This window comes from Rhinoraja longicauda, chromosome 3, assembly GCF_053455715.1.
Source record: "Rhinoraja longicauda isolate Sanriku21f chromosome 3, sRhiLon1.1, whole genome shotgun sequence".
Taxonomy (NCBI): domain Eukaryota; kingdom Metazoa; phylum Chordata; class Chondrichthyes; order Rajiformes; family Arhynchobatidae; genus Rhinoraja; species Rhinoraja longicauda.
The window spans coordinates 30,653,954-30,669,231 of NC_135955.1; the positions used below are offsets into that span (position 1 = coordinate 30,653,954).

At 44.2% G+C, this 15,278-nt stretch overlaps 1 protein-coding gene across 10 annotated transcripts in view; it reads left to right on the forward strand.

Annotated features, from left to right (window-relative positions):
- The window catches only part of znf462 (zinc finger protein 462), a 132,908-nt gene that overhangs the window by 45,165 nt on the left and 72,465 nt on the right, over positions 1 to 15,278 (forward strand). The window contains exon 1 of one of the 10 annotated variants that reach the window (XM_078395628.1): positions 3,310 to 3,405. The exons of the other annotated variants lie outside the window; for them this stretch is intronic. The gene's annotated coding sequence lies outside the window, so the exon portion shown is untranslated. Of the gene's footprint in view, positions 1 to 3,309; positions 3,406 to 15,278 lie in introns of those variants that run through there. 10 annotated transcript variants of the gene reach the window in all.

The window sequence follows — 15,278 nt, forward strand, 5'->3', positions numbered from 1 at the left end:
TTTCTGCTGGTGGCAGGACTGTTAAAACTAGGGGGCAGAGTCTAAAAATTAGTAGCTGGCTTTTCAGGTGTGAAGGTAGCAAAGCTTTTCACACACACTGGCTGGTAGAAGCTTGGACTCTATTCTGCAAAGGACTGAAAATGATGTTTAGTGTTAAAACTGAGAATGATAATGGTTAACCAGAGGTATTAAGGGGTATGGGGCAGAGAGAAGTTCATGGAGTAAGTTAATAGATCAACCATGGTCTCTTTGAATGACAGAACAGGTTCCAGGCCTGGATCTGATCCACTTCAATACTTGTGGTAGAACAAGAAAGGTATGACACCTTTCCAGCACATAAATACTAGCCCTTAGGATTTTCTCCAATCTTCATGTGTACGGCGTGCATGGCCTAAAGTTGTAGGTCAAGGGTAGACATCCAGGCCAGGGCAGCATCAGTTGCTGGGTGGATGGCCTTGACGCCACCAGGGAAAAGCCTCTGAGCAGTCATTCACGATGTGTGGGATAGTCTGGTCTGGTCTGGATATTCGCAGTCGCAAGCAGGGCTGTCTGTCATCCCTCACTTGTGCAGGTGATGGGCTGTTCTTGCATGGAGGGTGCGGATCCTGTTCAGGGTTAGCCTTTGCTTGCGATGGAGGTCAAATCCCGGTGGTTTCACTGTGGGGTCTGTGATGACCTCTCCGTTGTTGGCGTTGGCATCTTTCCAGGCTCTGCCCCACTCAGTCTTGGGGTCAAAGTCCTCCAGGGATTTGGCTGAAGACCAGAAGGGTTTGCGGGACATCAGGCACATGTTGGGCAGATTGTTGAAGTCAGCATGGGTGGGAAGGTCAGGGTTAGCCTCGATGCTGCACTGATCTTTCAACATCCTCTCCCTTCTGCGTCTGCTGGGAGGGGCGATGTGAGAGAGGACAGGGAGCCACTGCAAAGGTGTTGACTTAAGCATCCCTGTGATGACCCGCATTGCAGAGATAAGGACAGTGTCAACTCGTTTGGTGTGGCAGCTATTAGTTATTAGCTATCCAATAATTTCCCACCATTGATGTAGGGCTCACTGGGCTATAGCTACCTGGCCTATCGTTTCTGCTCTCCTTAAATTAAGTAACAGTATTAGCTGTCCTGCAGTCTTCTGGCAATTCACCTGTAGTCAATAAAGACACATACCTCTGTTGGGGCTCCAGCTATCTCCTCCCTTGTGTCCCATAGCAACCTGGGATACTTCTAATCTGGCCTTGTGAATTTATCAATCCTTATACAACCTCCATAACCACTAACATCTCTTCCTTCATGCTAACCCGCTCCAGGTCATCCAGTATCCCTTCCTGCGCTCGCTATCTTCCATGTCCTCCTTGGTGAATCCAGACGAGAAATATACATTAAGAAACTTGCCCATAATTGCGTGGTTCCATTTAGAGATTGCCCCTTTCTTCGGTAAAAGGGACCTTTCTTTCCTTGGCTACCCTCTTTTGCTCCTGATATATTTAGAATCCCTTGTGATTTTACTTTTGAGAGTCTAGGCTACAATTGTAGATTTCCTTGTTTTTTAAAATTAGTATCCTGATCCCCGCACCATTTTAGAGTGTGTAGAAAGGAACTGCAATGCTGGTTTATACCGAAGATAGGCACAGAGTGTTGGAGTAACTCAGGACTACAGGCAGCATCTCATGAGAAAAAGGATGGGTGAAATAAAAGAGGGGCCCCGACCCAAAACATCATCCGTCCTTTTTCTCCAAGAGATGCTGCCTAACTAGCTGAGTTACTCCAGTCCTTTCTGTCTATCTAACATTTTAGAGTTATGGTTTAGAGAGGCTACACCATAACTCATTTTGAAGTGCAACATTGAGGAGTTTTTGTATAGTTACATTTTGAAGAATGCTGTGCTTTGGTAGTTATTAGTAAACCTGCCTTTGATCGAACCCCTCCTTTGTTTGAAGCGGCATTATTATTTTTTTGCCACGTTAACTTTGTTTTGAATTTCACCGTACCAAATCCACTGGCAATAATGTTAAAGATGCTCACGATGTCCTGCAGACTTTTGTTGAACCTTTTCTTAGCCAATCCCTCCGGCTTGAGGAAGTATGCTAACAAATGTATTTCTTTAATGGTACATTAACAGAATCTCTATTGTTTGACTGAGAAACAAAAAAAGGGTCATCAGTGGATTGGGAGGGGGAGGGAGTGTTTCCCTTAAAATAAGGGAAATAAAATGGGCAAGTATTCCATAGGAAAAAGCTGGCGAACCTGATGAGAAGCTGGAAGTGTATCAGAGCTGACCCTTTGTGTTTTGATCTTTTGCTGATTAACAATCCTCCTTGAACAGTGCGCTTTGTATCTACACAGTTGAATGATCTCTTGAAGGCATCGCCTAGGTGCTGGGCTTTAACCCATTGTGTGCATACCCCTGCTGCATTCTTCATGGGGGGTGGGATTGCAGATAACTTTCATGGTGGGGCAGAATTGATGACAGAATTTCAAGCTTCCATTCCTGAACAATGAGAATGTAGAAAGCAAAGATGGTCACCAGCACAAAGAGAATGTGCATGCATGGCTTTTTAAGGGTATCTGATACAGTCCATGCTAGAAAACTGTGTGTGCTCGTGCGTGCGTGTATGTGTGTGTGCGCGGGCACGATTGGAGTGAGTCTGAATGCTGGTAGATTTTGCTGATTGCGTACAAGCTGGCTGGTGATTAACAGAGGTCACTAAACTTTGGAATGTGACGAGTGGTGTCAGATGGTCTCTCTCTCTCTCTCTCTCTCACTCGCTCTCTCGCTCTCTCTCTCTCTCTCTCTCTCTCTCTCTCTCTCTCTCTCTCTCTCTTCCTCTCTCTCTCCCTCTCTCTTTTGCGAGAGCCATTGAAGGTGGCTGGAGTTGTGCAGGAATTGTGGAATGTTTGTTTCCTCTTGGTGCTAGCACCAAAGCTGAAACCACAGGACAAGCCAGCAGCCTGTTTTCTGGGTGTGTGAGGCATGAAGAAGGTGCTTGGGTGGTGGGGGAAGGAAGAATGAGGGGTTCAAGCCATGTATTGTTAAAATTAATCACTCTTCACCTTGTCTCATGCATCTGTGCCTTTCAATGCACTCGTTTCGGTAAACAGCACCTTTCAAGGCGAGCGAGAGATGCATACTTGATCAGTGCAGGACACAAAAACTAGACGATTAAAGAGTGGAAGAAATATGGTGGCTGCTTATTGGGGGTGGGGGGAGTGTGTGAAATAAACCACCTCCCCAGAGACAGGAACACTGCTTGACATCTCTCTCAGCAAGGTATTGGCAGAGGAGCTAGCTTGGAATTTGAAACACAATTTCCACAGTGCCTGAGCTGCTTGAGATGTGTGTGAGATAAGTGGGGCCATGTTGTGAAGCTGGCTGGAGGCTTGAACTACTGGGAGCTGATGGAAGGTCTGGAGGTAAAATGGCTGCTCCTGAAGCTCAAAAGGACTAGGAAGCTTTATTGTGCGTGTGTGCGTGTGTCTTAAAGCTGTGTTGACGAGGCAGCAGATACTGTGTGTCTGTCTCTCTCTTTTTTTTCTCTCTCTCTCTCTCAACATCTGATGGTTGCTGCAAGCTGGTCTCATTTGAGCAGGAGAGCTCAAGAGCTGGTGGGTGGGGAGGTGAGAGGACTTGAATGATCTGCTCATTCTCTGTAAAAGCAGGAGCCACACAGAACGATCGAGAGCGAGAGAGAGACAGCCTTGAGATTTGTTCAATGATGTGCTGGCCTGCCTTGTAGAAGAATGGGGTGGGGCCTCTCCTTTTTGTGTGTGTGCTGTAATTTGATCCAGATCTCAGTTGGGAAAGCTTTCTCTCTCTCTCGCTCTCCAATTTTTATTATTTATTTTGTAGATGTAAGAACCAAAGCTTCTGAAGGTGTGCGCCTAGATTTTCTTTGTTATAAGCACAGCATTGGCGGGTCCTCATGTATATAAAATAGTTCATTGTACAGGTTCTGCAGTTGAACTGCTCTAGGATTATAACCTCCCTTGTTTTAACACCATTCAGAAGATGGAGGAGGGTGAGTGAAGATGGAGGGAAATAGAGCTGAATTTCACCAGTAAGTAAAGAAAATGTTGGAGCATAATTTTGCAGGAATTGCTATCTTTTTTTAAATTCTCCACAAAACCCCTCTCCTGTGTTGCCTGGGCTGGATGGTTAATGCACAGAATTGCCTTCCCAACCCTGTCTGCAGAAGCAGGATCTGGAGAACATTTAGGGTGACATTATGTGCCTGGGTATGCCCCCATGCATCATGGTGCAGCCAGGTCATGCATGCTCCACTTGCTTCTCTTCACACCATGACCCCTGCAGATTATTTTAGTGCACGGTGTGGGGGTGGGGGAGTGCCTTGGCAGTGGGAGATCGAGGTGGATTGTGGTAGATAACGACAGCGTGTAGTAGCTTCTTTCAGATATATCCAACAAAACAAAACAGCCGAAATAAATAAATAAATAAATAGACAGGATTAAACTCAAATCTATGTTCTCCGACCAATCCTCCCCCCCTTCAAAACACCCACCCCATGAGGATTTAAGGGGGAAAGTATGCATCTTAATCTGTTTGTGATCTCGTTTTAAAAGCTGGGAATATCTCTTGTAATTGTGCAAGGCCCATTGGCGGTTCATGCACAGAGTTGCACTGTTTTGAAGGTCGAGCATGTTGATGTTGAGAATGTCACATTGTTTTCTATCAAGTGTGTGGCTGTCCTTACTGGTAGGGGCAAACTTTTGCCCTCAGTTGTAAGCTGTTTAATTTATAACTTTAGGTTCATTCTTGCATGCTTGCTGAGGGAGGTGAAGAAGTTTACTTTTTTTTTTGGTCGATAGAACCGCACTGCTTTACCAAACACTTTCAGGTAATGAAAATCAAAAAAAAGAAACTACAGATTCTGAATTAAAATTGGAAAATGTGAGGAAACTGAACATGTCAGGCAAGTGGAAAAAGTTGTTTCAGGGGAATGTTTTTGATGAAGGATTTTTTTTAACTGGAGATGTTAATTAACACCGTTTCTCTTCCTACAAATGCTGCCTGGTTTGCTGAGTTTCTCTGTTTTCTCCACGTGGCCAACGTTAACTTCCTAATTCAGAAGCAAAGGACCTGTCACCAGCTCCCAACACCACCCCTTCCCCATACTGTCCATCTCTCTACAGATTTACTCAGTGTCCTATTTACTAAACCAGGCACTCTGTTAACTTAATGTTTTTACTTTCCTTGAGAAACAACTTGTGTGTTCTCCATGTGAAATGGCGAGACATTTCCTTTTGAGATACAGTTGGGCCAAAGGGCCATTATTCTATGGCTCTTTAAGAGCATTCAAAACCCAGTGTATCTTCTAATTTCTCAGTGTTCTTTCATTTGAAACAAAGTTTCGGCAATGGTTGAGGGGAAAATCTCTACATTTGTTTTGGAAGGGTTGTTAAAAAACCTCTTGTATTTGGTGGTGGATTTTAATGCAAAATTAGGTTAATGGAGCGTTGATCCATTAAAGATCAGCCTACTATCTGGCTCATTAGCCAGGGCCTTCAGAGAGCATCGCTTTTCAAAGAGGAATATTGGTCCATTGCTTAACTGTCAATGGTGTTTAAGCTTAGTAGGTTAATGACATAACTTACAATTTTGTAAAGTGCTTCTTTGTAACTCATTTAAGGCCAATGTTCCTACCGGGGCCAAAAGTAGATGGTTCTCCTTACCCAGGTGGTGGTGTTTATTGCAAAACACTGCCGTTCTGAATTCTGAAATATTAAACACACTATTTGAGAGGGTAATTAATAATTGACTATTCCACTGACCGTAGAGTCTAGAACTTTGTGGGTGGCGCGGTGGCGCAGCGGGAGACTTGCTGACTTACAGCGCTGGAGACCCATGTTCGATCCCGACTGTGGATTGCGTTCTGTACGGAGTTTGTACGTTCTCCCCGTGACCGCGTGGGTTTTCTCCGAGATCTTCGGTTTCTTCCCACACTTCAAAGACGTTCAGGTTTGTAGGTTAATTGTCTTGGTATAAGTGTAAATTGTCCTAAGTGTGTGCAGGGTAGTGTTAATGTGGGGGGATTGCTGGCCGGTGTGGACTTGGTGAGCCAAAGGGCCTGTTTCAGCGCTGTATCTCTAAATTAAATTAAACTAGGCCAGAGTCTCGGGATAAGAGTTTGGACAGTTAGGATCGTGCGTTGCAATTCCTTCACCCAGAGGGTTGTTAATCTTCTTGGTTCTCTGTTCAGGGAGCTGTGGATGCTTGAGTGTTGATGCACACAAGACCAAGGTGGATGAATTCTTGGGCACAAAGTCACTGGACAAATTGGCCGCATGATAGGCTGCTCTGGAAGGTTAGATTGCAAGGGATTCAAGGAGAGATAGATGAATGGATAGCAAATTGGCTCCATGAAAGGAAGCAGAGGTGATGGTTGCTTCTCAGACTGGAGACCTGTGACTAGTGGGGTGCCTCAGGGTTTGGTGCTGGGCCCGTTACTGTTTGTCGTTTACACCAATGATTGGATGAGAACATACAGGGCAAGATTAGCAAGTTTGCTGATGATACAAAAGTGGGTGGTTTTGATAGTGAAGATGGTTGCAAAAGATTGCAGCAGGATCTGGATCGACTGCCTTGGTGAGCTGAGGAATGGTTGTTGGAATTTAATACAGAGAAGTGTGAGGTGTTGCATTTTGGGATGTCTAACAAGGGCAGGAACTACACATTGAATGGTAGGCCTCTGGGGAGTGTTGTAGAGCAGAGGGATCTTGGAGTACAGGTGCATGGTTCCTTGGAGGTTGAGTTGCATATAGATAAAGTGGTCAAAAAGGTTTTTGGCACATTGACCTTCATCAGTCTGAATATAGAAGTTGGGAGATCACGTTGCAGTTGTTCAAGACGTTGTTGAGACTGCATTTAGAATATTGTGTTCATTTCTGGGCACCATGTTATAAGAAAGATATTATCAAGCTTGAAAGGGTTCAGAGAAGATTTACGAGGATGTTGCCAGGACTAGAGAGTGTGAGCTATAGGGAGGTTGTGTAGGCTGGGTCTCTATTCCATGGAGCGCAGGAGGATGTGGGGTGATCTTATAGTGGTGTACAAAATCATGACAGAAATAGATCGGGAAGGTGCACAGAGTCTCTTGCCCAGGGTAGGGGAATAGAGGACTTAGGTTCAAGGTGAAAGGGAAAAGATTTCATAGGAATCTGAGAGGTAACGTTTTCCACACAAAGGGTGGTGGGTGTATGGAACAAGCTGCCAGAGGAGGTAGTTGAGGCTGGGACCATCCCATCATTTAAGAAACAGACAGGTACATGGATAGGATAGGTTTGGAAGGATATGGACCAGGTGCAGGTAGGTGGGACTAGTGTAGCTGGGACATGTTGGCCGATGTGGGCAAGTCAAGCCGAAGGGCCTGTTTCCACACTGTATCACTCTGATTCTATGACTAATGGTTGAGTAGCTGTCATGATGCAGTTTGGACGAGTAGGCATAAGGGGCCGAATGGCTGTTCTCCAGTTTTCTTTGGGGTTTTTTAGGTGGTTTATTGTCTAATGACAGAGGCAATTAAATAGATAGCTGTTTCTGGTGAGATATTCCTATTTGAAGCTAGACACAAAACGCTGGAGAAACTCAGCAGGACAGGCAGCATCTCTGGCTAGAAGGAATAGGTGACGTTTTGGGTCGAGACCCTTCTTCAGACTGAGAGTCAGGCAAATGCTGCCTTTTGAAAACACACCTTACCCTTCCATATCTGTCTCCCACTCCCCGACTGTCTGAAGAAGGGTCTCGACCTGAAATGTCACCCATTCCTTCTATCCAGAGATGCTGCCTGTCCAGCTGAGTTTCTCCAGCATTTTGTGTCAATCTTTGGTGTAAACCAGCATCTGCAGTTCCCTTCTACATATTCATATTTGAATGGATACAAAAAGGACGAGAATTGCTGTGAAATTACACCCAAAATACCTATCAAGTATATCCATAGGAATGCTGACTCGGATACTTAAGGCATAATTGTGGTCACAATGCAGCTTTGTTTTGGGAGTGGGGTTAGGGTAGCAGAATATTGGTGACATTGACTTGATTCGTTATTGCCCAATGTATTACGTGGGCTGGAAACTTCAGTGGCGGTGAAAGTCTTGGCAAAGGCAGCATTTGCCTTGAAACACACTTGCTTCACCCATTTCGAAATGGGCACCCTGGAAATATGTCATATTACAGTGGATGCTGTGCGTTCCTTTTGTTTCCCACCAATTTGAGACTTAATACCTGGAAGAGAGGGCTTGCTGATTACTCACAGTTTTCTGTTTAGGAAAATAACTGCAGATGCTGGTTCAAATTGAAGGTAGACACAAAATGCTGGAGTAACTCAGCGGGTCAGGCAGCATCTCGGGAGAGAAGGAATGATAGAAGGGAGAGAGAGAGAAGTTTTCTGTTGATACTCAGCAATGCATAAAATCTAGCCATGATCCCAAGGTCCAGGATCATAGAAAGGAGGCTATTCAGCCTGTCTTTAGTTTAGAGATACAGTGCGCAAACAGGCCTTTCTCCCCACTGAGTTTGCGCTGACCAAGGATCACAGGGCAACTAGTTTTATCCTGCACACCAAGGACAATTTACAGAAGCAAATCAACCCACAAATCTGCACGTCTTTGCCCTGATAAAAACCTATGCGGTCGCAGAGAGAATATACAAACTGTACCAACAACACCCACGGTCAGGATTGAACCCGGGTCTCTGACGCTGTAAAGCAACAACTCTACTGCTGTGCAACTGTGCCGCCCTAGTCGTATTCCTGCCAGCCAATGAAGAGCTATTCAAACTAACCTTACTTCCCCAATCGTCCACAGATCCTAGAACATCGAGATTATCCAACTACTTTTGATCTGTGTTGAGAATTTCTACCTGAACCACCCTGATAGATATAAGTTCCTGACAACCACCATCCTCTGGGTGAAAACATTTTTCATCCAACTGTGGATTTTGTTAAACTCAAAGGAAAGATTATTTTTTTGATATCTGAGAAAGTGATGATTGCAATGTCATAGAGTGATACAGTGTAGAAACAGGCATTTCAGCCCAACTTGCCCACACCGATCAACATGTCCAGTCTACACTAGTCCCACCTGCCTAGGCTTGGTCCATATCCCTCTAAACCTGTCCTAGCATTGAACATAGAAACATTACAAAATAGGTGCAGGAGTAGGCCATTCGGTCCTTTGAGCCAGCACTGCCATTCAATACGATCATGGCTGATCATCTAAAATCAGTACCCCGTTCCTGCTTTTTCTCCATATCCCTTGATTCCTTTAGCCCTAAGAGCTAAATCTAACTCTCTCTTGAAAACATCCAGTGAATTGGCCTCAACTGCCTTCTGTGGCAGAGAATTCCACAGATTCACAACTCTGGGTGAAAACGTTTTCCCTCATCTCAATCCCAAATGGCCTACCCCTTATTCTTAGCATGTTTCTGTCTAAATGTTTCTTAAACTGGACTAAAAGATGTCATCAAATTGTTCTACCCATGTAATTTCTACTCACTAAGAGTGCCCTGAGTAAGTACAAAACTCTAAAGTCTATCACAGGAAGGTTACCAATGAGATACACATTGGGTTAGATATTCTATTCCGACACCTAGTAAAAATTCAGGACACAATTGCCTAAACTGCTGGCAGCATCTTCTTTGGCGGATGGAAGTCCAACGTGACCATCCATATGAAGTTTATAGGTCCTCCCCCTGTCCTTGTGAGGTTCCTCCGGGTGCTCTGGTTTCCTCCCACATCCCAAAGAGGTACAGGTTAAATGGTCACTGTAGATTGCCCCTAGGTTAATTGGCCATTGTAGATTGCTGCGTGTGTATGTGAGTGGCAGAATCTGGGGAGTTGATGAGAATGAGGGGAGAATTTTTATTTTAAAAAGTAGAATTGGTGTGAATGGATAGTTGATAGTATAGGCTCAGTGTCCTGAAGGGCCTGCTTGCCTGCTGTATCTCTGTGGCTCTAGGATTTTTGAGCTGCAGCAGGTTAAGCTGGGCTCAAGATTAGCAGTGCCTATTCAGGGAGTGCTGCACTCAAGAGTACCGTGCGCGATGCAGGGAGCCAGTCTTCCAGCAGAAGACTCTGCCAAAGGACACCCTGCACAAACGGCGTGGACCTGGGCCAGGCACACAGTTGTTCTGCTGCAGTGGAATATTTGTCCAGTCAGATACCAGGGCACAAGCCTACTCCAAGAAATAGGTATTAACAAACATGTTGAAGGGGAAGAGCTGGGCAGGTTTATGGAGGGAATTCTAATGAAGTGGATTGAAATATCTGAGGGTGGATTAATGGCAGAGTATCCAGAATGCCATTCTTTCTTTAGACTTATAGAAACTTTAGAGAAAGAGAGAGCGCAGAGACAGGCCCTTTGGCCCACTGAGTTGTCGCTGACCTGCGATCACCCCAAACACTAACACTATCCTACACACTGGGGACAATTTTTACAACTTACAGTTAATTTACAAACCAGTACATCTTTTGGAGTGTTGGAGGAAACCGGAGTACCTGGAGAAAACCCACGTGGTTACAGGGAGACCATACAAACTCCGTACAGACAGCACCCGTAGTTGGGATCGAACCCGGGTCTCTGGCGCTGTGAGACAGCAACTCTACCACTGCGCGGTCCCTCTACCGAACTTCACTGAGGAGTTGTGGTCGAACCCCAGTGGAAGCATTGACTAAATTCTTTGCGATGCAGCTGCCTGAAATTGTTCATTCATTAGTGCACCTGTATACCCATCCAGCCAATAAAGTAGATGTATGTGCGTTTATGAAATGAAACCCACCCCTATTAATAGATGTGTGCTTGTGTTTCATACTTCATATTGCATGCAAGCTCGTGCTTGTTGTGGCTCAGTGGGCCACACTCTGGCCAAAGGTTGTGGCTTTGACTATTCTAGATACCGAGGCTGACTTTCCTGTGTAGTTTTGAGGAATGCTGTACTGAGGCCATGACACCCCATTTTGATACATGTGAAAGATCCTATGGCACGAGTTTGAAGAAGAACAAGGGGAGATCTCTTTGCTCTCTCGGGGTCAATATCCATCCTGTTAGTGAAAAGAGCTATGAAGTATCTTCACTTCATTGCCACCACTGTGATCCAGTTTGGCTGTCATTTCTTTGTGCATTCCAACAATATTTCAGAAATATTTCATTGACTATGAATCATTTTGGGATGACATGAATGATATGACTTTAAAAACTGTAGAAATGCCAAACTTTCCAAAAGTTGTAAAAGTTGTGGTTGAGTGACGTTCAGCTTTCTGGAATCATTTAGATAAACGTCCTCAGAAAGGAAATTCCCTATTTTAGGCTTTGTTTTATAATAGATCATTTCTTCATGAAGGGAAAAAAAAGTTGACTTTTCCATGATTTATGTCGATGTTGTAGTCTTGAAAGGAGAAAAGTAATCATCCTCAATTACTGCCCATTGACCCCCAGCTGTCAGCAGCACCTTCGAGAGAGCTTATTGTAAATGTTATATAAAGGCCATGTCACACTATGGTGCAAAACATCCTCGGGGTTTCATCGCCTCTCCTTGAAGATCACTTGCTGTTTTCCAAGTACTTACTTGGGGGTAAATTCCCAGCATTTGTCAGCATTGATTACAGATTGCGGAAGAAAAATCTCCTCAATTTAGCGGCAGCATGTGCTGCAAAGTGCTGCTACTGAAACTGCATATTAATTCCTCTCGTAACTACCTGAATGAATTCACTTTCAGGCAGCCTGCCTGCCTTGCACAGTACTTTCACCAAAGCACCGGGATTTGTTTAAATCTTGATTTGAAAGCTGTAAAGCGTGTGTTCTTCCACTGATATCTGTTGCAGAGAGGCTGGAGGAATGCACAAGTTGTGCTCAGCTTCCTAGAAAATGTGTATCTGTTTATTCAAATGCTGTTCACAGATTCTCTGCAAACATTGTGGCAGCACAGGAAGCTGTTATCACATGACACAATCCTTAAAGGGCTGACAGATTTAAAGTAGCATCTATATATACTTCATATTTTTCCTTTTTGTCAAGAATCATTAACTTGCATACATCTAGATTTTGCGCTGCCTCGGGAAAGCAGACAACCTAATCAAGGACCATTTACACCCTGGTCATCCCCTCTTCTCCCCTTTCCTGTCAGCATCAAAGCACGTACTACCAGATTCTTCCCTGCTGTAATCACACTACAGCACTACACACTACACCTTTATAAGCTAAGGTTGTAGGCCAGATCTTCCAACTTAGCTCATCACATCCCTTGCATTTTTTAAATCTACACTCTCTCTAGCTATCACGTTGTCGCACTATTTTCTTCACCTTGGATTTTGTTTGTTTGCACTACCTATTGTACTTGTGTACAGCTTGATTGTCCTTGCGTATAGTACGCTATGACTGGATAAGATGCAAGCAAAAAAATCTCACTGCATCTCGGCATGCATGACAATAAGAAACCAATGCTAATTATGTTTAAGTTTTAGATTCACGCAGTTTTGTTGAGTTATGGAGTCAAGAGATGCTTTCAAGAGAGAGCTGGATAGAGCTCTTAAGGATAGCGGAGTGAGGGGGTATGGGGAGAAGGCAGGAACGGGGTACTGATTGAGAGTGATCAGCCATGATCGCATTGAATGGCGGTGCTGGCTCGAAGGGCTGAATGGCGTACTCCTGCACCTATTGTCTATTGTCTATTGTCTATTGAATTGTCATATGCACTGACCACAGAACAATGACATTCGTACTTGCAGCAGCTTAACAGGACTGTAAACATTCCAAAGAGGAAGAAAGATTCTAAGGGTCGTAAGAGGCGACCGTGGCTGACAAGGGAAGTCAAGGACAGCATAAAAATAAAAGAGAAGAAGTATAACATAGCAAAGATGAGCGGGAAGCCAAAGGATTGGGACTTTTAAAGAGCAACAGAAGACAACTAAAAAGGGAATATGGGGAGAAAAGATGAGGTACAAAGGTAAGCTAGCCAATAATATAAAGGAGGATAGTAAAAGCTTCTTTAGGTATGTGAAGAGGAAAAAAAATAGTTAAGACAAATGTGGGTCCCTTGAAGACAGAAGCAGGTGAATTTATTATGGGGAAACAAGGAAATGGCTGACGAGTTGAATAGGTACTTTGTTTGTGTCTTCCTTAGTAAATACAGATCCAATCTCCCAGATGTTCTAGTGGCCAGAGGCCCTCGGGTGGCAGAGGAACTGAAGGAAATTCACATTAGGCAGGAAATGGTGTTGGGTAGACTGATGGGACTGAAGGCTGATAAATCCCCAGGGCCTGATGGTCTGCATCCCAGGGTACTTAACGAAGTGGCTCTAGAAATCGTGGACGCATTGGTTATCATTTTCCAATGTTCTACAGATTCAGGATTAGTTCCCGTGGTTTGGAGGGTAGCTAATGTTCTTCCACTTTTTAAGAAAGGAGGGAGAGAGAAAACAGTAAATTATAGACCAGTTAGCCTGAATCAGTGGTGGGGAAGATGCTGGAGTCAATTATAAAAGAAGAAATTGCGGGAAATTTGGATAGCAGTAACAGGATCATTCCGAGTTAGCATGGATTTATGAATATACAGTAATGACAGATGAAGGGATTAAAAGTAACATTGGCACATTTGCAGATTACACAAAGCTGGGTGGTAGTGTGAACTGTGAGGAGGATGCTATGAGGTTGCAGGATGACTTGGACAGGTTGTGTGTGTGAGTGGGTGAATGCATGGCAGGTGCAGTTTAAATGTGAGGTTATCCACTTTGGTGGTAAGAATATGAAGGCAAATTATTACCTGAATGGTGTCAAGTTAGGAAAAGGGGAAGTACAAAGAGATCAGGGTGTCCTTGTTCATCAGTCACTGAAAGTAAGCATGCAGGTACAGCAGGCAGTGAAGAAAGCCAATGGAATGTTGGCCTTCATGACATGAGGAGTTGAGTATAGGAGCAAAGAGGTCCTTCTACAGTTGTACAGGGCCCGAGTGAGACCGCACCTGGAGTACTGTGTGCAGTTTTGGTCTCCAAATTGGAGGAAGGACATTCTTGGTATTGAGGGAGCGCCGTGCAAGTTCACTAGGTTAATTCCCGGAATGGTGGGATTGTCGTATGTTGAAAGACTGGAGCGACTGAGCTTGTATACACTGGAATTTAGAAGGATGAGAGGGGATCTTATTGAGACATATAAGATTATTAAGGGATTGGACACGCTAGAGGCAGGAAACACGTTCCCAATGTTGGGGGAGACCAGAACCAGGGGCCACAGTTTAAGAATATGGGGTAGGCCATTTAGAACTGAGATGAGGAAAAACTTTTTCAGTCTACAATACTACAACTGTAGAAGGATCTCTTTGCTCCTGTACTCAAATCCTCTCATTATGAAGGCCAACATGCCATTAGCTTTCTTCACTGCCTACTGTACCTGCATGCTTACTTTCAGTGACTGGTGTATAAGAACACCAAGGTCCCATTGCACTTCCCCTTTACCTAATCTGACACCATTGAGATAATAATCTGCCTCCTTATTTTTGCCGCCAAAGTGGATAACCTCACATTTATCAACATTATACTGCATCTGCCATGCATCTGCCCACTCACTCAACCTGTCAAGTCACCCTGCAACCTCCTAACATCCTCTTTGCAGTTCATACTGCCACCCAGCTTTGTGTCATCCGCAAACTTGCTAGTGTTACTTCTAATTCCATCATCCAAATCATTAATATATATTGTAAATAGTTGCGGCCCCAACACCGAGCCTTGCGGCACTCCACTAGTCACTACCTGCCATTCTGAAAAGGATCTGTTTATTTCTACTCTTTGCTTCCTGTCTGCCAACCAATTCTCTATCCATGTCAATACCCTACCCCCCAATACCATGTGCTCTAATTTTTCTCACCAACTTCCCGTGTGGGACCTTATCAAAGGCTTTCTGAAAGTCTAGATACACTACATCTACTGGCTCTCCTTCGTCTATTTTATTTGTTACATCCTCAAAAAATTCCAGAAGATTAGTCAAGCAGGATTTCCTCTTCATAAATCCATACTGACTTGGACCAATCCTTTTACCGCTATCCAAATGTGCCGTTATTACCTCTTTAATAATTGACTCCAACATCTTCCCCACCACCGATGTCAGGCTAACTGGTCTATAATTCCTCATTTTCTCTCTCACTCCTTTCTTGAAAAGTGGGAAAACATTAGCTGCCCTCCAATCCACAGTAACTGATCCTAAATCTATTGAACATTGGAAAATGATCACCAAAGCATCCACGATTTCTTGAGCCACCTCCTTGAGTACCCTGGGATGCAGACCAA